Source organism: Oncorhynchus nerka, linkage group LG10, assembly GCF_034236695.1.
Source record: "Oncorhynchus nerka isolate Pitt River linkage group LG10, Oner_Uvic_2.0, whole genome shotgun sequence".
Classification (NCBI taxonomy): Eukaryota; Metazoa; Chordata; class Actinopteri; order Salmoniformes; family Salmonidae; genus Oncorhynchus; species Oncorhynchus nerka.
Genome location: NC_088405.1, coordinates 47564356 through 47588457, shown reverse-complemented (window position 1 = coordinate 47588457; position 24102 = coordinate 47564356). Strand labels below are relative to the sequence as shown.

The following is a 24102-nucleotide window of genomic DNA, read 5'->3' as shown; positions in this document are numbered from 1 at the left end:
GGCAGGTTGTTGGGCGGCCGGCCGTCACAAGACGCGAGATGTCATCTGGAGAGAGAGGGGAGAAAGAGGTCAGAGCACAGGGTAGGGCAGTGTGAGCAGAACCAGCGGTGTCGTTTGACTTAGCAAACGAGGATCGGATGTCGTCGACCTTCTTTTCAAAATGGTTGACGAAGTCATCTGCAGAGAGGGAGGAGGGGGAGGGGGAGGAGGATTCAGGAGGGAGGAGAAGGTGGCAAAGAGCTTCCTAGGGTTAGAGGCAGATGCTTGGAATTTAGAGTGGTAGAAAGTGGCTTTAACAGCAGAGACAGAGGAGGAAAATGTAGAGAGGAGGGAGTGAAAGGATGCCAGGTCCGCAGGAGGCGAGTTTTCCTCCATTTCCGCTCGGCTGCCCGGAGCCCTGTTCTGTGAGCTCGCAATGAGTCGTCGAGCCACGGAGCGGGAGGGGAGGACCGAGCCGGCCTGGAGGATAGGGGACATAGAGAGTCAAAGGATGCAGAAAGGGAGGAGAGGAGGGTTGAGAAGGCAGAATCAGGAGATAGGTTGGAGAAGGTTTGAGCAGAGGGAAGAGATGATAGGATGGAAAAGGAGAGAGTAGCGGGGAGAGAGAGCGAAGGTTGGGACGGCGCGATACCATCCGAGTAGGGGCAGTGTGGGAAGTGTTGGATGAGAGCGAGAGGGAAAAGGATACAAGGTAGTGGTCGGAGACTTGGAGGGGAGTTGCAATGAGGTTAGTGGAAGAACAGCATCTAGTAAAGATGAGGTCGAGCGTATTGCCTGCCTTGTGAGTAGGGGGGGAAGGTGAGAGGGTGAGGTCAAAAGAGGAGAGGAGTGGAAAGAAGGAGGCAGAGAGGAATGAGTCAAAGGGAGACGTGGGGAGGTTAAAGTCGCCCAGAACTGTGAGAGGTGAGCCGTCCTCAGGAAAGGAGCTTATCAAGGCATCAAGCTCATTGATGAACTCTCCGAGGGAACCTGGAGGGCGATAAATGATAAGGATGTTAAGCTTGAAAGGGCTGGTAACTGTGACAGCATGGAATTCAAAGGAGGCGATAGACAGATGGGTAAGGGGAGAAAGAGAGAATGACCACTTGGGAGAGATGAGGATCCCGGTGCCACCACCCCGCTGCATCTGTGAGCTTCAGCTCACAGATGCATGGCCTGCCATTCTCCTGTAGAATGATCTGATACAGAGCTGAATTCATTATTCCTTTTATTAAGGCAAGTTGTCCAGGTCCTGAGGCAGCAAAGCATCCCCAAACCATCACACTATCAGCACCATGCTTGACCGTTGGTATGAGATTCTTGTTTGGTTTTCGCCATACATAATGGGACCGATCTCATCCAAAAAGTTTACCAAAGTTTGCCAGGATGCACCTGGATGATCATCCAGACTCTTGGAATAATGTTCTATGGACAGATGAGACAAAAGTATAACTTTCTGGATGTCATGGGTCCCATTATGCCTGGCAAAAACCAAACACTACACTCCACAGTAAGAACCTTACAACAACGGTCAAGCATGATGGTGGACGTGTGATTGAGTGTAAGGGGGAAATTATTTTCATATAGGGGGCATTGGGTGTTGCATAACTTTTTTAAATGAAATAAATTAAAGATGTTGTGTTATTTGTTCACTCAGGTTCCCTTCATCTAATATCAGGTTTTGGTTGAAGGACTGATGACATTCAGTTTCAAAAATATGCAAAAGAAGATAAAATTAGAAAGGGAGAAAATACTTTTTCACAGTACTGTAATCGTTCCTTTGTCTAATCAGGCCTAATTTGTTATGCAGCTTGTCAAAGGTAGACCGTGTAATTGTTGATGCAGCCATTCATTCACTGATTCCATCCATTGAAATGATTATTCATTGACAGTTCTTTGATAACCTAAAGCAGGGCTGCTTTTGAACACCAGAGCATGCAAGTAGACAAGTGTGTAGAGACGAGCAGAGCATAATTCCAGCAGATTTTAAAATGGTGTCAGCCTTCTCTCCTGCTCCAATTTCACGCCGGTGCTGCTCAGCCACAAGCTCTGGGCATGATCTGCCAAGCATTTTTTATTTCCTTTATCACTGTTCTTTTAATTAATGTGACCGCACCCACAATTGCCTAGTGTATATCTTGTTGATATTCTACTTTCTAACATTAGGATAATTTCTATTATGAAGGACATCAAATGTATTAACATGTTTTAGATAGGCTACTGTAAAATGTACCTTCATTTTTGGTTTTCTTTCTCCAATCAAATTGTAAAAAACGCTGTAGGAAATATGATTTTATGTGGAGAAATAGCATCCACACACAGGGGTGCGCAATTCATTTGACTGCTGCAGTTTGAGAATATTTATTCACTTTTATTTATGAAAAGAAGCTAATACTGGCTAATAGTGATTTGTTTCTGATATTTTAGCTTAATTACATTTATTTATATTGTTTTTATTCCAATAATTTAAAAAAGTAGTCTATGAATTGCCAACCTAAAATATCTGTTAATACATTTGAAGCCCTTCAAAATTGAAACTACATATCCTACTTTTAGAAAGTAGAATATAAACTAGATATAGGCTACTGTGGGTGGGGTCACAGTAAGAAAAAGAATAGTGAGGAACGGAAAGGAAAATAGCTAGGCAGAGCATGACCAGAGCTTATAGATGAACTTTACTAGAGCAAAAGTGGAGCGGGAGAGAAGGCAGACACATTTCTTTTTTTAAATGCTCGATTTATGCTCTGCTCCTCACTCCACACTCACCCACTTACATGCTCTGGCATTGAAAAGCAGCCCTGCTTTAGGCGATCAAAAAACACAATAAATAATCATATCAAATGGATGGAATCAGTGAATGAATGGTTGCAGCAACTTTGCACAGTCTGACAAGCTGCATAACAAATGAGGCCTAATTAGACAAAAGAACAATTAAGTACTTCAAATGTGATAAGTAGTTGAAATGACATAGGAATTGTGACACTATTTGTAGGCTTTTTTTTAACTAAGTCGTTCAAATGAGATACTAAGTCGTTTCAAACGAGATACTAAGATGTTCAAACGAGAGAATTCAAACTCTACATTTGTATTTTTTTGTTGCTTTGGGCTTCACGGCTTCGTAATAGAACCACGTTAGTTATTTATTTGCACCATAAAGGCCTTTAAAAGCCTTGTCCTATCCACCTCTCACCTGTCCCGTGTGTTTGTCTACCAGGTGAAAGACAGTATCTTGTTTGGGGTCCCAGTAGACCCCCTCACTGAATCCCTTTCCCCTCAGTTTAGCTGTGACAATCTTCAGTAGGTCCATCTTGATAGGCTGCTCTATGAACACCACATAGTTCTCTGACATTGCTACAGGAAAAAGGGAAAATATATGTCAAATACATTGTTTTTATCAGTGTTGGGATCAATTTGAATTGAAGGTTTATCATATGAGGCTTAATAAAACGTTCTTCCTATAGTAGTAGCAGCGAGTATCTACTGTATAGTATTATTGATAATTGTGTAATTAAGCAATAAGGCACGAGGGGGTGTGGTATATGTCCAATATACCACGGCTAAGGGCTGTTCTTAGGCACAACACATCACGGAGTGCCTGGACACAGCCCTTAGCCGTGGTTAATTGGCCAAAATACCACAAACCCCAAAGATGTCTTATTACTATTATAAACTGGTTACCAACGTAATTACAGCAGTACAAATACATGTTAAGTCATACCCGTGGTATACGGTCTGATATACCATGGCTGTCAGTCAATCAGCATTTAGGGCTCGAACCACCTAGTTTATAATTATTGTCATCTATATTACATGTATTATCATCTGAAAGAGGCTCTAGTATCAGCCTGTCTGAGGGGCTGCGCATGTGAGATAGGGCGGGAAGCCTGAGGCGCTAAATCTGGTGTATTTGATACAATAGTGGCAAACAAACAAAGTGAGAGCAGGGTATGAGCATATATTACATATCTCGACCATGGTTAAGGCTGGGGAACGCTGGGATCCTAAAAACATTTTAATTTAAAATAATTGTATTTCATTTATTCTCCCCTGGAAAAACTAGTCTACAGCAGTGGCTTTATTTCGTAACCATGTCAACGTATTATCACCACTGGACATGTAGCCTACAGATGCCTGCCTTGTCACTAAGCAGGGAATATATTTTTCATCAAATGTGATGAGTATTATGGCTTGGATAGGTTTTAGCCTGGTCGAGACAGAGGATAATGAGAACAGGGTGGTGGACAAAGTCATGTAAACAACAAAGTGAAACAGTTTGTGCGGGTGATCAGATTGAATGGTACATGCGTGTAATCAGCTATATTGTATGCAGAGACCTTGGCATGAGGGAACCGATGTTGAAAATATATTAAACTATGGAGCTAAACAGGATTATCTAGATCTATGCTTTGGCGCCATTTTGGGGCTGAATGTTACGTGGGTGGACCAGTTATCACTCTCCTTCGAAAACGTGGTTACATTTGTACAAGCTTCAAGTATTACTAACTATGAAGTATATTTCTAGGACAACTCGATGTAATGTAACAACTCAAATCATTCTCTTTATTCTCTTTGATTGAAATAATCAAATCATATTTTCCCAAGCCAACAACTATTTGGCAAAATGATAAAACATAATTGCGAGAATGCATTACAAATCAAAGAATAACAAAAGTTGGTTACGTACTTTTCCTTTTCTGTTTTATTTCAGAAATGGAGCCCAGGAGTCAAACAAAGTAAACACCCATATGTTACTTTTCTATCTTTTTTTTGGTCTTTTTTAAAGAACATTTCTCCAAACCCCCCTCACCCACTACACATCAAACGCATAAAGTCATACATTTCAACACATTTTACTATTGTTGATTACATTCTTTTGCTGTTCTGTTTTATTTCCGAAATAGAACCCAGGAGTCCAACAAAATATTTCAGTTCAGGTAAACAAACATATGTAAATGGTAAACAAACATCTATTTTTGGGGGGAACATTTCCCCAATCCTCCCTGTCAAACACCTCAAGTCATACATTGCAATACATTTTCCAAAGATTTTTTTTTAAATATCAGCATAAATCAACAATTGATCAGCCATTTTAAGCCTACTTTCCACTTAGTAGTGCTTCAGGGTGTGGTACTTGTCAAAGCAAGGAACTGCTGTTTCACATAGCTCAGACATGTACTTGGTCAACTTCCTTTGTTTCTGTAGACAGACCTTGCAATGGTATACAAATGGTGTAGTTTTTCCTTGCAGGGTGGTCTGAGGGACATCGCTAGGAAAGTGGTGTTCAATGAGGTGTAGAGGATTGTCAGAGGCAGGCCGGCCCCCAGCAGACGGACAACGAGGAGTGTGGTGGTCCTCAAGGAGCTGCCGCATAAGGTTTATCCTGTACAGCTGCTATGAGATCACCTGTTCTGTGACCTGCCAGTGGACAATGTAGCTGTTGAGTAGGGCTATGTCTATTAGGTGGAAAAATAGATTATTGCACTTTTTTAGGTATATTCTGGCACACTCAACAAAACACTTCTGCATGTCCACTCTCAGGTGACATAGTTCAGTTTTCCTGTGTTCGACATTTTAGAGGTCTGCACAGTGGACAGAACATGGACATCGCGTTTGTCATGCCCTTTCACTGCCATCATCTCCCCGTTCATTTGGAACATCACCTCCCCCTTGCTCATTTTCTTTTTGAATAGTGGAATTCCTGTTGGATCTCACTGTGCCACAGGCCCCTGTGTAGTCCCTCAAAAGGTACTGTAAAAGTGTAGGGCTGCTGTACAAGTTGTCCACAAATACAGTGTGCCCTTTTCTGAGGAAGGCTGCAGCATGGCGATCACCGCTGATCCAGATATGCCAAGACCCTCAAAATGGCTTATCTGTGGTGGTGCAGTTGTAGATGATCAGGTCCTGTTCATATCCCATCAGACGGTCACATAAAACAAAGAACTTGACTCCAAATCTGTGGGGCTCTGATGGGATTTATTGGCGTAATGAAAGTACAAACACTCTTCTAAATGCCCTAGTGAACCTGCCCAGGACATTCCTAATTTTGTGATGGGGGTCAGCAAGGTTGGCAGTGGCATTGTTCTCAAAGTGGAGCACTCTCAGCAAGACAAGGAAGTGGTCCTGGGAGATAAAGATTGGAAGAAAATGGGTCTGCAGCATGGGGTCAGAGGTTCATTAGTCCCTCACAGAGCCCTTTTTCATTAGCCCCATCAGCAGCACCGTGACCAGGAAGGTATACATTACACTGATAGTAGTGTAACCCTTTTACACTAGGGGCAGTCTTCTCTTTCAGTTCATGAGAATACCTGCAAACAAATATGCATATTTAATAGGCTAAAGGCATTCTGAATTTTGATTCATTTGAAGAGAGCCTTGGGTTTTTCTGTTAGATGATAATGGGCAAACTGTTGGTTTCCTGCACCACACTCTCCACCAATTCCTCATCAAGGAACAGTTTAAAACACTCTGACTCTGAAGGGGTTGGCAGGGTGCTTTGTACGCCAGACAGGGTGTCATTGAAGTCTATCTCTGATGGTGTGAAGAGACAGGATCTCAAGCAGCAGGGACCATCTTCTTTAACTTCAACCTCTTCTCCCTCACAGCCTATAAGATTGGCAGCAGCACCAGCATCTTGGGGAGGTGAGGGTCTAGAAGGTTGGGGGGGCAAATATTCCTCGTCACTATCTGATTGATCTGACTCACTCTCACACACAGATTCGTCATCAGAATGACAAAATATTTATCGTATCTCCTCTTCAGTGAGGCATTTCCTTTTGAAATCGGATATTATCTCTATAATCATTGGCTATCAGTGTCTATCAAGAGTTATATTTTTCGTAACTATGTTTACCATGGGCTGCCAGTTCAGACCCCTATCCAGACCCCCCATTTATTGATAAATTCCCCATCATAGTAATATTTCCTCCATCATATCCCCCCACGATACCTTCCCCCTTTTATTTTATGTTTAAACTGTAAACAACTTGTCAAGTCATGTGCTCCGGTTCTAGTATACACTGTAACATTCACATGCAGCTGCTGAAAAGTGACCAAAGTAAGTTGATATTTTTTGGGCAATGGCCTCAGCCATCTTTGACTTTGTTTATTTGCCTCTTATGCCGCGTTCAACACAACTGGGAATTCTGAAAAATAGAAGGTAAAATCATGACATCAGTGATCTTCAGGTCGGTTCTCAGTTGTTTTGAACAGGGCATTATAGTAAATGGCATTCTGGGATTAGAACGTTTTTCACTTGTCAAACATAAACAAACATGGCTGTGGATGTGTTCCGTGTAATGCTTGGGTGATGAAGTTCACATTTATCTGTTACAATAAAGGGTAAAACTGTGTAATAAAGGTTAAGACCTTTATTTTAAATCAGTACAAAAAAATGTAAATGCTGTTCAGACAACAATGGTGTTAAGTCGCGTTTTTTGCATCATAAGTTCTGTTGCTGCTGTTGCAATCACATATTTGTGATGGTACACTACAGGGACCACACAACAATGATCACAAATATGTGATCATACAGGTCAAAGGTTTAAGGGCCCCCCTAGAGTCGATATGTCAATCTAAATTACATAACAAAAGAAATCCCCATCAAAATCCGTCAGTTTAAACAAGAGATACAGTACCAGTCAAAAATTTGAACACACCTAGGTTTTTCTTAATTTTATACTATTTTCCACATTCTAAGATAATAGTGAAGTCATCCAAACTATAACATAACACATATGGAATCATGTAGTAACCAAACAAGTGGTTAGTAGATATGAGTAGAAAAATCCAAATTTTCGATTGGTACTGTATTTTTTGTTGTTGCAGTGGATGCATCTCAATCCACCACATCCGCCAAACTCGCACTTCCAGTGAAAGGCTGCTGAGCTACAGCCGTGTTTGTCAGACCATGAGACACCCCGAAAATCAGTATTCTGAAAACGTCTGTTGCGTCTGATCGGTTTGACCTAGAACCTATTATGACTACTCTATGGAAAGGAGACTCTCATGAACACAAGTGTCAGGGGGCATGTCTGAAGTCGGTACCGTCGATGTGCCAACTTCTGTTTGCAAACGTTTGGACCATTTGGGCTACAAACTAATGGGAACCCACTGTGGAAAGGGGAGATTCTCATGAACATGATGGTTTTCTTCGTCTTGCACTACGACCCCCATAAGTGTCACGGAACTCATCTGAAGGTAACCGGTGGAGCATAAAGGTAGTTTTGTGTCTTCCCCAAAAGAGGGGTTAAATAAGTGTCAAAAAAATATATACATATATTTACAAAGTTTTATTTTATATCTCCTAGATTTAGGACAGACACTTCAAAACCTTGTTTCTTATTTTAATTTGTTTGACTGTCCTTCTTGCCATTTATGAAGGTATTATTCAATGCATTTCTATGGCCTTTTAAAAAATATATATTTTATTTTATTTTGAACGGGATCCTAAAATTCTAAATAAAATAGCATCACCCCCCTCACAAGTTAAAATGAGACACTGATGTCAGGGTACATGGATATGTATCATATGGGTACATGGATATGTATCATACGGATATGATAGAGACGTACAGTGACAGTAAGTAATGGTTGCATCCCGAATTGCAACCTATACCTTATATAGTGCACTACTTCTGACCAGTTCTTGTCAACATAAGTGCACTATAAAGGGACAAGGGTGCAATTTGGGACACAGGAATGATTTTGTTTTGGCTCTAATTGCATAGGTATTGCAAGTGTTTGATAGGTTTACCGAAGCTGTGGTAGTAGGAGGGCCTGGCCTTGTCTGCAGGGACAATAGAGCACAGCACTTTGGCCCCCTCCAGGGTTTCCTCAGGGTTGTTCTTCATAGGGGGCACTTTGATTATATATATACAAGGCACCTAAAATGACAGGGACACAGTTAGTACACAACCTCTCACAGTGTTGCAATACTGTGTCACAACACTGGTGTGTATACAATAAATTATCATCTAAACTCACAGGAACACTGTTTCTACACAACCTGTCACCCTGTGATATTGTGTCAGAGCCACATAAAACACACTTGTATATAGACAAGAAATACTTGTATATAAGTATCTCACAGAGATTACAGTAAATAACATGCTGTCGGAAATTAAGACCCAGTGTGCTCATTGTTCAACACAAAAACCACTGTTGTCTATGGGGTTGACATGACAGCTTGGTATGTTTGAGGAAGATCGTTACCCCCTCACCCATTTGAGATAGGCAAAATGTAAATAAAGCTTGTAAAATATATCTTTCCGGTTTAAATCCACACTTAATTCTGTTTCGTCACACTGAGGTTTAAGGTGCCGTCTACAAAATCTAATCTAATCTAAAAAAAATGGCTTCCAACACTCTACTCAGCAAACTGGATGCAGTCTATCATAGTGCCATCCGTTTTGTCACCAAAGCACCTTATACCACCCACCACTGCGACTTGTATGCTCTAGTCGGCTGGCCCTCGCTACATATTCGTCGCCAGACCCACTGGCTCCAGGTCATCTACAAGTCCATGCTAGGTAAAGCTCCGCCTTATCTCAGTTCACTGGTCACGATGGCAACACCCATCCGTAGCACACGCTCAAGCAGGTGTATCTCACTGATCATCCCTAAAGCCAACACCTCATTTGGCCGCCTTTCGTTCCAGTACTCTGCTGCCTGTGACTGGAACGAACTGCAAAAATCGCTGAAGTTGGAGACTTTTATCTCCCTCACCAACTTCAAACATCAGCTATCCGAGCAGCTAACCGATCACTGCAGCTGTACATAGTCTATTGGTAAATAGCCCACCCATTTTCACCTACCTCATTCCCATACTGTTTTTATACTGTTTTTTTATTTATTTATTTACTTTTCTGCTCTTTTGCACACCAATATCTCTACCTGTACATGACCATCTGATCATTTATCACCCCAGTGTTAATCTGCAAAATTGTATTATTCGCCTACCTCCTCATGCCTTTTGCACACATTGTATATAGACTGCCCATTTTTTTTCCTACTGTGTTATTGACTTGTTAATTGTTTATTCCATGTGTAACTCTGTGTTGTCTGTTCACACTGCTATGCTTTATCTTGGCCAGGTCGCAGTTGCAAATGAGAACTTGTTCTCAACTAGCCTACCTGGTTAAATAAAGGTGAAATAAAAAAAAATAATAATAAAAAAAAAAGTATGTATATTACAATATTTCCATTAAAGGGACACTTCAACATTTTATGTCTCCTGCACCATACCAGTGTCTACATATGTGGAAACAGTCATTTTCTACATTTGGAATAAAAGGTTCTAAGAAAATTACCTCCTATGTTGTCAAAATTAAGAAGTGGTGAAGTGCCCCTTACATTGAGCTTGATGAAAAACCAATCACGGGTCTAAGGGGCTACCATTTAGGTTGCATATGCTCCTAAATATTTTGCTGTGCTACCTGGAATTTTTATTTGGGAGCACCAGTGCAACTAGAAAAAAATCACAATATTTAGTAGCTCCTTCACAAAAATGTATTTGTTGCTGGAAACTTCCCACAAGTTTGTGGGAAATATGCTGCAAACTAAATAGTGTGCCACAATAAGTTTGCCAACTTTTGCCACTAGTCGTGAATCTGCGGCAAACCTTTTGCAACTATAATATTTATTCCCTCTAGTTGCAAACAGTTCACCAGTGATCTTTTTCTGGCAGATTCTATTTGTATCCGTGGCAAACCTGTGGCAACAACATTTACTGCCACTGGGTTTACCAGAAGCCGTTTCCGGTGAACACATCAGGCGGTGAAGAGAGTTGAGGTGAAGGAGATTGAGGCCACAGTGCTGAAGAAGATATGGCGGTGGATGCACCGCAACCAGTTGCAAATGTTATACGTCTGGACACATTTATTGTGAAGAAGGTGGATTTTTTTTCATTTATAGCCACAGTTATTAATTGTATTACACAAGTGTCCAAGAAGTCCAAGAAGCTGCACATCATTATTATCACGCCTCCACTTTTTTACTCCAAACATAGCGATGGTCATTATGACCAAACAATTATATTTTTGTTTCATCAGACCAGAGGACATTTCTGCAAAAAGTATAATCTTTGTCCCCATGTGCAGTTGTAAACCGTAGTCTGGCTTTTTTTATGGCGGTTTTGGAGCAGTGGCTTCTTCCTCGCTGAGCGACTTTTTAAGTCGATATAGGACAAATTTTACTGTGGATATAAATACCTTTGTACCTTTTTCCTCCAGTATCTTCTCAAGGTTCTTTGCTGTTGTTCTGGGATTGGTTTGCACTTTTCGCACCAAAGTGCGTTCATCTCTAGGAGACAGAATGTGTCTCCTTCCTGAGCGGTGTGACAGCTGCGAGGTGCCATGGTGTTTATACTTGTGTCCTATTGTTTGTATAGATGAACGTGGTACCTTCAGGCATTTGGAAATTGCTCCCAAGCATGAACCAGACTTGTGGAGATCTACAATTTTTTTTCTGAGGTCTTGGCTGATTTCTTTTGATTTTCCCATGATGTCAAGCAAAGAGGCACTGCGTTTGAAGATAGGCCTTGGAATACATCCACAGGTACACCTCCAATTGACTCAAATTATGTCAATAAGCCTGTCAGAAGCTTCTAAAGCCATGACATCATTTTCTGGAATTTTCCAAGCTGTTTAAAAGCATAGCCAACTTAGTGTATGTAAACGTTTGACCAACTGGGATTGTAATACAGTATTATAAGTGAAATAATCTGTCTGTAAACAATTGTTGGAAAAATTACTTGTGTGTCATGCACAAAGTAGATGTCCTAACCGACTTGCAAAAACTATAGTCTGTTAACAAGATTTTTGTGAAGTGGTTTTAATTACTCCAATCTAAGTGTAAACTTCCGACTTCAACCTTACATTAACAACAGCTCTGAATGGCTCAGAGTGGTAGTCAGGTTACGTGATTGTCTTCTGGCACGCACCACTTCTATTAATAAATCGCTATCAGAAAATTATTTGTGTGGTAATTATTTATTGTTTTCCTGTTTTATTCATATGTTTTCAAGTTCTGGTTACGAATCATGCATTCTGATTCTTGTATAGATTGTAATGTCAATTTTTTTTTAATGTTGTACTGATTATGGTGATCTAAGCTAATACCAGCTATGTGTGGAGCCATGTTTGTTGACATACAATACATTCTGGGTTTCACGTAAACGTCTGTCGGACAAAGATTTTATAACAAAATGTGGTGAGGGAGGGTTCAGAGTATACTTCTGGAAGTGAATGATGGGATGAGAATGAAGGTAGGCGACACACCCCCTTCAACATGCACATGCAAACAGACCAAACTAATCTTGTCTCCTTTTATTATCTTTGGTTGAAGTGAAAAAACAAACATGGCGGCAAGCACAAACTTCCCATCTTCGGATATCTTTCGATTTCTAGAAAGTGTTTAACTGAATTATTTTGATCAATGGTGAGCTCACTCGTGATGTGATTTTAAATACTAATTGTTGTTAGCTAGTTCATATTGTAGTTTCTGTCAGCCGAGAGTTATCTAAATATGATCGCTTGTGTTACATCAATTTTTCCTCAAGTATGTGGTAGGACAAACACAGCCTACATTTTCCGGTTTGGATGATTGTGTTATGCTGTAGTTACTTCTGTGAATGTCTGAACATTGCATCGGAAAATGAACAGTTCACATTCAGGGCATAACTTTGTAAGGACTGTGTTTGTGCCAAATGTTTCTGTGAAAAAACAGTGTGGCCAGCTCAAATGCTGTCTGTTGCATTAATCGAAACTGGACGTTCTAAATCAATCACACCGGTTTGAGTGTACACTGCAGCGACCACTGTAGAATGATCACACCGTTTGTTTCATCGGATTTCATCGGAAGAAGAGGAATCATCGGACCAAAATGCAGCAGGGTACTTGTTCATCTTTAATAATTGCACTGAAAACTGAATAAACAAAACAACAAAAAGGAAAACCGAAACAGTCCTGTAAGGTGAATAACACTAAACAGAAATGAACTACCCTCAAACTAAGATGGCAACACAGGCTACCTAAGTATGATTCCCAATCAGAGACAACGAAAGACAGCTGTTCCTGATTGAGAACCATACCCGGCCGAAACATAGAAATACAAAAACCTAGGCATACAAACATAGAATGCCCACCCAAATCACACCCTGACCAAACAAAATTAGAAACATACAAAGCAATCTACGGTCAGGGCGTGACAGTTGGTACATGTGAAAAGGGTTATGAATGAATATGGGTTATGCATATTCAGAAGTTGTCAGTCTTTTCTTGCTGTTTTCTTCATCTAGTAAAACAAGTTTTTTTGTTTAACCGCCACAAATATTATTACCTATTGGCCGATGTGTTTTCTTGCTGTGTTTTCATCCAATAAAACTGTTAAGGAGTGTACGCTAGCATACAAAAGCTGGCCTCGATCTTCAGCTCGAAAGATGTCCAGTTCCAGTTATGATATTGGCAAATATCAATACTGTTTGTGTGTTTGCTTTCTGAAAGTACAGAATTATTAAGAAGAAACTATTAAGAAGAATTATTAGCAATTACAATACAATATCAGTATATAGCAATAAAACAATATTACAAAGAAATATAACACTGCTATAAAAATTATAAATTGCGTTGACAAAATCACAAATATTACAATAAGAAACAGTAACTGTTGAGCTCCACAAGGGGGCAGAGCAGAACAGAGCAATGCTAAACAAGCCACATTTTTAAAAAAACATGGTCGTAAGGCCAGGGTAGCTTCGAAAGACAAAACAAGCTAATACTTATCTGGCACAATTAGCATTGTTTTACAGAGCTAATAGAAGAATGTAGCTAGCTACATAAGCACAATTGAGTATAACACCATAAAGGTTATGAAATTAGTAACGTTACCTCGCATGTCCGCGAGGAATATACACAAATATATTTTGCTCCATACATACAGTGAACTACAGTAGAAACAACATAACACGACATACATAAAGTATTATAACGTAATAACGCACTTACTTTGATAGAAACACACAAATGTCCAAAGTTATTATCATGTAGTAATGAAAACAACAATGAAGATGAAGTGGGCACCAGCCGGAAAATGTGAAAAAGTTTGTGCAGTTCCTGTTCTGACTGGAGATGGGCAAATGTCTGCATACTTGATCTGCAGAAACAAGGGGGAAGTGCTTGGGGAAGTTTGTCCGGCTCAGTAATGCCTAAAAAATAAATTGTCCGCAAAAGTGAAATGGCCTAATTTTATGTGAATTAATGAGGTGTAACACACCTCAATTCAAATTGTTGTTAGAAAATAATTTGAAATTGACCAGTTAAAACAGCCTATAAACAAAAGCAGGCCGCATGCAGCACGGATTAACTGTCCTGTTGCGTAACGTTCACATTTTGGAACAATGAGCGCATTCTGACATCACGTGCATAAAAACTCATACTGTGCCGACTGTTAGAGATATTTTGAAGTCATATGTGACAAGGTTAACCCAATGCTGTGTTTGTCCAATATTAATATTGACCCAGCGCTGGGTTGTAGAAATGACCTCTTTTTTGAGTAACAATAATTCTATAATAATATAATAATAAAAAGTCATATGAATTGCCATATTAAGCATAACCCGATTTCTACCTTTTCAGATGCCAAAATATAAATTGTTTTGAGTATCCTAATTGTTTCAGTGCATGCATTCAACAAAGTTTGGACGAAAGATTTCCACAGGGTCGTCATTCTCCAAAGTCCACTCAAAAAGGCAATAGTTCTGAATGAACTGGGTTTGATTTAGTTTTCGTTTTTAAAATTATTAAAGTGTTAATTATTTAAAACTTCCATTGCTTAATCTATTGCTCAGTTATCACTTGGCTCATGTAAATCATTTTGTAGTTGTCCTTTTAAACATCCTAGGGTCAACATCCCCATAGTGTTCACATTTCTCTCATGTAAATGTTGTAGCTACATAAAAAGATTAAACAATTTATTTGGGAAATATCCAGTCTTTGCCATTTTCTTCATTACCATGCTGATGATTTCAAGTTGTATTGGATTTATTTTTATCTGTTAAAGACATTGAATACTAATTCTTTAGCATATTTACTACATTTAGTATGTTCCGATTTTTTCTCTGAATTCATTTCATGTAAAGTTGTTGTTTGGTTGATGTAGATAAAAGTCAATGTTGTTTATCACACAGTAACCAAAAACCTAATTTCATTTTCATATTGTCCCTGAGTTTGCAGTTAACAGAATGTTGGCCACAGGTTTCCCAGAATTGTTTGCCAGAAGTTGACAAGTTGACGCAAAATTACCGCCAAAGTTAGCCTCATTTAACTCATTTGCATGTGAAAATATGAGCTTGTGGCAAATAGGCCACAACTGTTTGCTAGAAGCCAGTTTTATCAGTAACAGAAAATAAAGAAAGGAAAAGGGAGAAGCTCTCCCTATATAGATGATATATATATGTATGATAATATAGGCTACATATCAATCTCAAAAATACAATTTCATGGTGCTCCTTAACCCTATAATTTGTAATTGCTGGTAATTCTTACCATTTAATATGATTCATATTTTTCATTGTGCTCCTACATTTGTTTGTGCTCCTACATTTTTCAACTTAGGAGCATGTGGGCCCAGTGGAGCTTCTATGTAGACTGACCTTTTCTGCCATAAGAGTTGCCCATGTTGTACGTAGTGCCGTCTGGTTCAGTGTGGGGATGCGCAGTGGCCATATTCACAGCAATAAACTTTGTCCAGTCCACCTGTAGTAGAAGAACAGGTCAGATAAAGTACACAGCTGTTACCAATATATGTCAGGTCAGGTGTCTGGGCACTCACTATAATCAATATATATTTCAAACAGGGCATCATTTACATAAGTCAGTACATTTGTGAAAGGGTATGATTGTAAAATGTGTCTGCTCACTGAGCTCGTTTTTTTCTTTGGCTGTCTCTTATCTCCTATTATTATGTCATCACTGTACCTTATTCTGTGTCTCCAGGCTCTCTGGGTCCACCCTGTACATGTAGTTGGTCTCAGTGCTGACAAAGCAGTCTCCCTTGTACTTTACAAAGCTAACACTGGCGTTGTCCGTTGCCTCTTGCAGAGAGAAAACAGAAATAAAATGTAGAAATGGATTATTCTATTTTGATGGGGGCAATTGCATCTTGTTGCTGTTGATACTTCTTCATATTATTTTCTGATTAAGACGTGCACAAAAGGAATGAGTGAATAACTTATTAGATTTTTGGTCAAACTCTTTATAAACCTTGGTAAATGACTATAGCCTGTGCATGGCTTGCATGGCCAATTAAATATTAAAGTTGCTTGCAAACAGTCATATTTCTGGCAAAGAGTTAAAGTTCTTGCAAAGTTGTGCTGCTTGCAAAGAGTCCTGTTGCGGCTTGCAAACCCTTGAGAATAGGAAAAGCCTCCCTTCTTCTTCCCTCCAATCCCCCTGTTTAAATGTTACATAACCTTCGACTGTAGCCAAGCCCCAGAGGCCTCAAACCAGTTTCCCGGGCAGGAGACCAACTTGAGTTACAGTTTGAAGAGAGGAACATCTCATTGCATTGGGTTTACTTTCTCTGAAATAGTCTTATAAAAACCAGATCTTGAATAAAGTCCTTTCTTTGTCACATTCCTCACTGTTAAACAGAAAAGATCAGCAGAATCTAGAAACCACACTGGAACTGACTCCACCATCTCCACAGGGATAATTGTGAGATTACACAATGAAATAGCACTGTAACATTGACAATAGGCAGCTTTACATTACTCCAGGTTTATTCAATGCAATGTCACAGAAAATATAATTGCGACATGTGTAAAGGAAATGGCAGATACAGTGGGGCAAAAAAGTATTTAGTCCCCTTTTTTCCTCCAACCATAACGATGGTCATGATGTCCAAACAGTTCTATTTTTGTTTCATCAGACCAGAGGACATTTCTGCAAAAAGTACGATCTTTGTCCCCGTGTGCAGTTGCAAACCGTAGTCTGGCTTTTTTATGGCGGTTTTGGAGCAGTGGCTTCCTCCTTGCTGAAGGCCTTTCAGGTTAGGTCAATATAGGACTCATTTTACTGTGCATATAGATACTTCTGTACATGTTTCCTCCAGCATCTTCACAAGGTCCTTTGCTGTTGTTCTGGGATTGATTTGCATTTTTCGCACCACAGTACGTTCATCTCTAGCAGACAGAACGTGTCTCCTTCCTGAGTGATATGACGCTGTCCCATGGTGTTTATACTTGCGTACTGTTGTTTGTACAGATAAACATGGTACCTTCAGGTGTTTGGAAATTGCTCCCAAGAATGACTTGTGGAGGTCTACAGCTTTTTTTCTAAAGTCTTGGCTGATTTCTTTTGATTTTCCCATGATGTCAAGCAAAGAGGCACTGAGTTTGAAGGTAGGCCTTGAAATAACCACAGGTACACCTTTAATTGACTCAAATGACGTCAATAAGCCTATCAAAAGCTTCTAAAGCCATGACATCATATTCTGGAATTTTCCAAGCTGTTTAAAGGCACATTCAACTTAGTGTATGTAAACTTCTGACGGACTGGAGTTATGATACAGTGTTAAATATAAGTTAAATAATCTGTCTGTAAACACTTGTTGGAAAAATTACTTGTGTCATACACAAAGTAGATGTCCTAACTGACTTGCCAAAACTATAGTTTGTTAACAAGAAATGTGTGGAGTGGTTGAAAAACAAGTTTTAATGACTCCAACCTAAGTGTATGTAATCTTCCGACTTCAACTGTAAATAAAAAAATGTCTTCTCACTGTCAACTGCATTTATTTTTGGCAAACTTGACAAGATTCAACAACTGAGACATAAACTGAACAAGCTCCACAGACATGTGGCCAACTGAAATTGAATAATGTGTCCCTGAACAAAGGGGGGGGATCAAAATCAAAAGTAACAGTCAGTATCTGGTGTGGCCACCAGCTGCATTAAGTACCTCAGTGCATCTCCTACTCATGGACTACACCAGATTTGTCAGTTCTTGCTTTGAGATGTTACCCCACCAAGGCACCTGCAAGTTCCCGGACATTTCTGGGGGGAATGTCCCTAGCCCTCACCCTCCGATCCTACAGGTCCCAGACATGCTCAATGGGATTGAAATCTGGGCTCTTTGCTGGCAATGGCAGAAGACTGACATTCCTGTCTTGCGAGAAATCATGCACAAAATTAGCAATATGGCTGGTGGCATTGTTATGCTGCAGGGTCATGTCAGGATTAGCCCAAAGGAAGGGTACCACATGAGGGAGGAGGATGTCTTCCCTATAATGCACAGCGTTGAGATTGCCTGCAATGTCAATGAGCTCAGTCCGATGAGGCTGTGACTCACCACCCCAGACCATGACGGACCCTCGATCCTGCTCCAGAGTACAGGCCTTGGTGTAATGCTCATTCCTTCGACGATAAAACCGAATCTGACCATCACCCCTGGTGAGACAAAACCACGACTCTTCAGTGAAGAGCACGTTTTGCCAGTCCTGTCTGGTCCAGCGACGGTGGGTTTGTGCCCATAGGCGACGTTATTGTCGCTGATGTCTGGTGAGGACCTGCCTTACTACAGGCTTTCAAGCCCTCAGTCCAGGCACTCTCAGCCTATTGTGGACAGTCTGAGCACTGATGGAGGGATTGTGCGTTCCTGGTGTAACTCGGGCATTTGTTGTTGCCATCCTGTACCTGTCCCTTAGGTGTGATGTTCGGATGTACCGATCCTGTGCATGTGTTGTTACATGTGGTGAGCAGGGACCCTGGTCATCTTTCTTTTGGTGTTTTTCAGAGTCAGTAGTTTTCATAACTGTGACCTTAATTGCCTACTGTATGTAAGCTGTTAGTGTCTTAACGACCATTCCACAGGTGCATGTTAATTAATTGTTTATGCTTCATTGAACAAGCATGGTGTTTAAGCCATTTACAATGAAGATATGTGAAGTTATTTTTTTAAAACTAACTATCTTTTAAAGACAGGGTCCTGAAAAGGGGACGTTTCTTTTTTTGCTGAGTGAGTCAGTGAGTCAGTGAGTCAGTGAGTCAGTGAGTGAGTGAGTCAGTGAGTGAGTGAGTCAGTGAGTCAGTCAGTCAGTCAGTCAGTCAGTCTACAGTACACGTCAAAAGTTTGGACACACCTACTCATTCAAGGGTTTTTCTTTATTTTTACCAATATCTACATTGTAGAATGATAGTGAAGACATCTGTCACGGCTCATGTCAGAATGAGTGTACCAAAGCGCAGTGTCGTAAGTGTTTATGATGAATGTATTACTCAAAACACTCAAACAAAATAACAAAGAGTGAAAAACCGAAACAGTCCTGTCAGGTGCAGACACTAAACAAAACAAAAACTACCCACAAAACCCAAATGAAAAAGGAAAACTTATACAGTGGGGAGAATAAGTATTTGATACACTGCCGATTTTGCATGTTTTCCTACTTACAAAGCAGGTAAGGTCTGTAATTTTTATCATAGTTACACTTCAACTGTGAGAGACGGAATCTAAAACAAAAATCCAGAAAAGCACATTGTATGATTTTTAAGTAATTAATTTGCATTTTATTGCATGACATAAGTATTTGATACATCAGAAAAGCAGAACTTAATATTTGGTACAGAAACCTTTGTTTGCAATTACAGAGATCATATGTTTCCTGTAGTTCTTGACCAGAATGAACACTGCAGCAGGGATTTTGGCCTCTGATTGGGAACCACACCAACATAGAAATAAAGAAACTAGAATGCCCACCATAGTCACAACATCAACATCAAAACTATTAAATAACACCAAAAAAGTGTTAAACAAATTAAAGTATATTTTATAATTGAGATTATTCAAAGTAGCCACCCTTTGCCTTGATGACAGCTTTGCACACTCTTGGCGTTCTCTCAACCAGCTTCATGAGGTAGTCACCTGCATTGCATTTCAATTAACATGTGTTCCTTGTTTAAAGTTAATTTATGGAATTTCTTTCCTTTTTAGTGCATTTGTGTCAAACAGTAGTGTTGTGACAAGGTAGGGTTGGTATACAGAAGATAGCCCTATTTGGTAAAAAACCAAATCCATATTATGGCAAGAACAGCTCGAATAAGCAGGTAAATGGCAGTCCATCATTACTTTAAGACATGAAGGTCAGTTAACCCTCCCGTCATCCTTGGATTGTGTCTAGACCCCGAGTCCTCTGAGTCATCCTGTCCCTTATTGGCTAAAGGCCCAATTGGCGCAAGTGTGACAGTATGCGTGTGAACCGCCTTTGCAGATGTATTTCTTATTTCTGCAGCATACCGTGTGTGTGTCTTGGAGTCCTTCTTCGGTGGGCAGAGCTGACACCTCTTCCTCTTACTTGCCCCGGTGGCCAGGGCAGCGCGCGGGGCAGCGGCGGGCTCCTCGGGTTGTTGATCACGAGCCGCCGTAGTACCCTGTAGGACTTTGACGAGCGCTGAAGCCGCTTCGGTGCGGGGGAGATGCTGCCTTCTTTGGATCAGCGGCTTGACGAGCGCCTTTCCCAGCTTCTCCAGGAACACCCTGCGCTTCTTCCGCTTGTGAGGCATCCAGTCAGCCTTGATCTCGCGCCATATGACAAAGGCATTGTAGGAGGACACGTCGAGGTTGTTGTTGAAGACGACCAGGGGCCAGCGGGCAGTCATCTGTCTGCAGCTGTACGTGCCGACCTCCTTGTCCAGGTTGTCCACGCCGCCCTTGTTGCAGTTGTAGTCTAGCACGAGGGCCGGCTTCCTGTCGCGGCGATCGCTGACTTGGGCATCTGTGTGCAGCGTGCTCAGAAGCAGTACGTTCTTGTTTTTCTTTGCCAGGTAGGACACTAGAGTGGCGGTGGGCGTGAAGGCAAACCTGGAGGACAGGACCTGTCTGCCCTTTGACTCGAGCAGCGCCGGCGGGAGCTCGGCCTTGTTCTTTCTCACAGTGCCTACCACGGTGAGGTACCTCTCGAGAAGCCGCTGTCCCAGTTCGTAGGAGGTAAAGAAATTGTCACACGTGACGTTGCGACCGCTCAGTCCCGTTGTCAGATCGAGGACGACGCACATCCCCTGGTTCTTCTCGGGGCCTCCGCCAGCCGCCTTGCCCGTGCACCTTGCATCTTCCAAGCGTAGCTGGACATTGAGTCGCAGACCACCCACGACTTGATGCCGTATTTCGCCGGCTTGCTGGGGATGTACTGACGGAAAGGACAGCGGCCTTTGGCAAGGGGAGAAGAGATTGGTGTCATAATCGGCTCGTTGGGGCCAATGAGTGCTACTTTATACATATACTAGCTCTCTCTGCAAGCGCGCGCACACACACACACACACACACCATCACCTCGGGCTGTAGAGGGCCGGCAGTCGCTCCTGCCACAGGTCCCAGACCTTTCGTATGGCTGTCAGTTTGTCCGTGGCGAACCTCGCGGGTCTCGACCGGCGGTCTTCGAATCGCAGCAGCCTCAAGTACCTGTGACAGACCTTGAGTGACCTGTAGACGCCCGCTAGGATCAGCAGCCCTACGTAGGCGCGCAGGTCGGAGGCGTCCATGGCTCGCCAGCCGTCGTCGCCGTATTTTCTCGCCACGTGCAGATTCGTCATGCCCACAATTATCCTTTCTATCTCCGGTGTGACAAACAGGTGGAAGGTGGACGCGATGTTGCGGGCGCGCGACATGTGTTCGTCCTCGCGTTCGTCCTCGCGTTCGTCCTCGCGGTCGCCCTCGTGTTCATCCTCGGGGGCTTCCTCCGGGCGCGAAGAGGCCTGGTCAATAATGTTATTCTTCAATACAATGAAGGAAGAATTTTTGTAGTTCAGATAGAGCCTGGTCAACCGTGGGGGCGAAGGCATACACAACAGTATCATCGGCATACAAGTGCAGGTCAAAAAAAAATGGAGAGACATGTCGATATTCTTAATGTAAAGGAAACCTGATTTGAACAGGTTCAGTAGATATACACTGTATTCTATCTGTCATGTCATTTTTAACTCCAGACATAAAAGAGCACGTATGTATAGATTGTTTTCATGTAGGTAGGCCTATCTTTCACACTCTTCAATCCTCTCTTTAGTCCCAATTGGGTTCAAATGCCTTCTTCCATTTCATTTATTTGTATTTATTCATCAGTGTTTATTTATTTTTGCTGCTTGGGGGTAATTGTTATTGCTTGGATAACCTTATCTACTATTATGTATTGATATTTTAATTTCTTTATATGTGGTGCGTACTGCGCAGAAAACTAGATGAATAATTGTAAGAATCATTGTAATGTTTGTTTAACAATGTGTCCATTAATCCTGTAAGGGATGAGTTGCCAACTGTCTATTTGACTAAATAAAAGTATCTGCTTCAGAGGGAAGGCTAGACAGTATCCGTAATATCTGCATGATCCACATGGCCTAGTTTCTGAAGTCTGGTGTGGAGTTAACTCATTTTAGACATAGTATGTGCATCCTGTACTTGTTATTGTACATTGACCCTGACATAACCCCGAGCTGCAATGCATGCATAGCCTACGTTTACTTTAGGAGTGAAGACATAGACACTGAATGGTACAACAACACACTGAGTAAGTTATGTCTCTGTCTAAAAGCAATAATTTTTGAGGAAATCAGCAACCGGTCAACTACTATGCAATTGCAAAACTATGATGAAATGTATAATGACAATGCTGTTACCATATTAATTAAAGTTACTAGGTGTAAGTGCAAGTGTAAAGTGTTGCTCAAAATATAATTTGTATAGCTGACTGGTTTATATCCACCCCCTCTCCACTCTCTCTGTGACTGTGACTCACCTATCATCTCGAAGCGAGAGAGGAAACGCAGGAAGAAATTCTTGCAGGGGTCGGGCATGGCCACTGTGCCAAACTCTGACACCATGATGCGGTTCCTCTCGCTGTTCTTCTTGTAAGCATCACTCTGCAGAAAGCGACTCCTGTAGGTCACCTTGCCATCCTCAATCTTAAACTGGTGCAGCATGGCCATCCCATCAAACCAGTGGTTGTAGCTGAAGAATAAAGGACAGTGGGGATAGGTAAGGGCAAAGTGTTTAAAACCCCCTAAGATGCGCCCCTGAGTAAATCTAATTAGCATAATACAAATATCCCCGTAAAAATCTGTCAATTTAAACTAGAGACATCTGTTTTTTTTGCATTGGATGCATCTCAATCCACCACATCTGCTTAGTTAAATAAAAGTTAAATAAAATAGAAAGGTGACAGCTCTAGATCAGTGTTTGTCAGACCAAATTGGGTTCTCACAAAATCGTTTGTAGCATCCGAATTGTTTAGCCTACAAACTAGTATGACACCTCTATGGAAAGATGAGACTCTTATGAACATTATGGTGTTCTCTGTTTTGATCTACACTTCGTCTGATGTGGGACAAGTCTGAAGTCTGTACAGCTGATCTACCAACGTCTGTCTACAGTGTCCGAACTGTTTGGACTACAAACGAATATATGGTGAGACGCTCACGAACATGTCGGTTGTTTTGCTTTAGAATGCACACAGGCTTCAAGACTTGTCTGAAGGTCCCCAATTACCTATCCCAAAAATTTATGGAAGGATATATGAAGTCTGTTTAGTGAAAAAAAAAAGGGGGGGGTTTGGTAAATAAACAAATTAAAAAACATCTCTCAGATATAGTGCAGACACTTCAGAACAATCTTCCTTTAGATTTTTTGGGGGAACAATCTGTTGTTCCATGTAGTGAATGTGTTATTCATGTGGGCTAATAACAGGGGGTCTTCAAGGGATCTTAAAATTCAAAATCAAATAGCAAAATGATCCTGGTACGACCGTCATAAAACAATTCAATATAGCTTAGTAGCCACCCCCCTAGACATGGCTTAGACTCTTATGGGTTAAAGGTTAGGGATAGGTTCAGGGTTAGTGGATAGAATAGGACAGTGAAGATAGATTAGATTAGTCATGAATAAAGTGGAAGTGGATTCATCATGCATTCGTATAGCGTGGTTCTAGATCTGTTTGTATTGTCTTGCCAACTCATATGGTTGTTGTCCATAGCACTACAGGTCTGGAAACAGCCTAACGTCCTTGTATTTTTTTTGTTAAATGTAAAATAGTTTGGTGGTGAACTGCTAAAAAGGATATGTGTTGATGTATGTCTCTGAACCCCATCCT

The 24102-nt window shown here is 41.1% G+C and overlaps 1 pseudogene; it reads right to left on the bottom strand.

Annotated features, from left to right (window-relative positions):
- The window catches only part of LOC115135407 (carotenoid-cleaving dioxygenase, mitochondrial-like), a 90082-nt pseudogene that overhangs the window by 41028 nt on the left and 24952 nt on the right, over nt 1-24102 (bottom strand).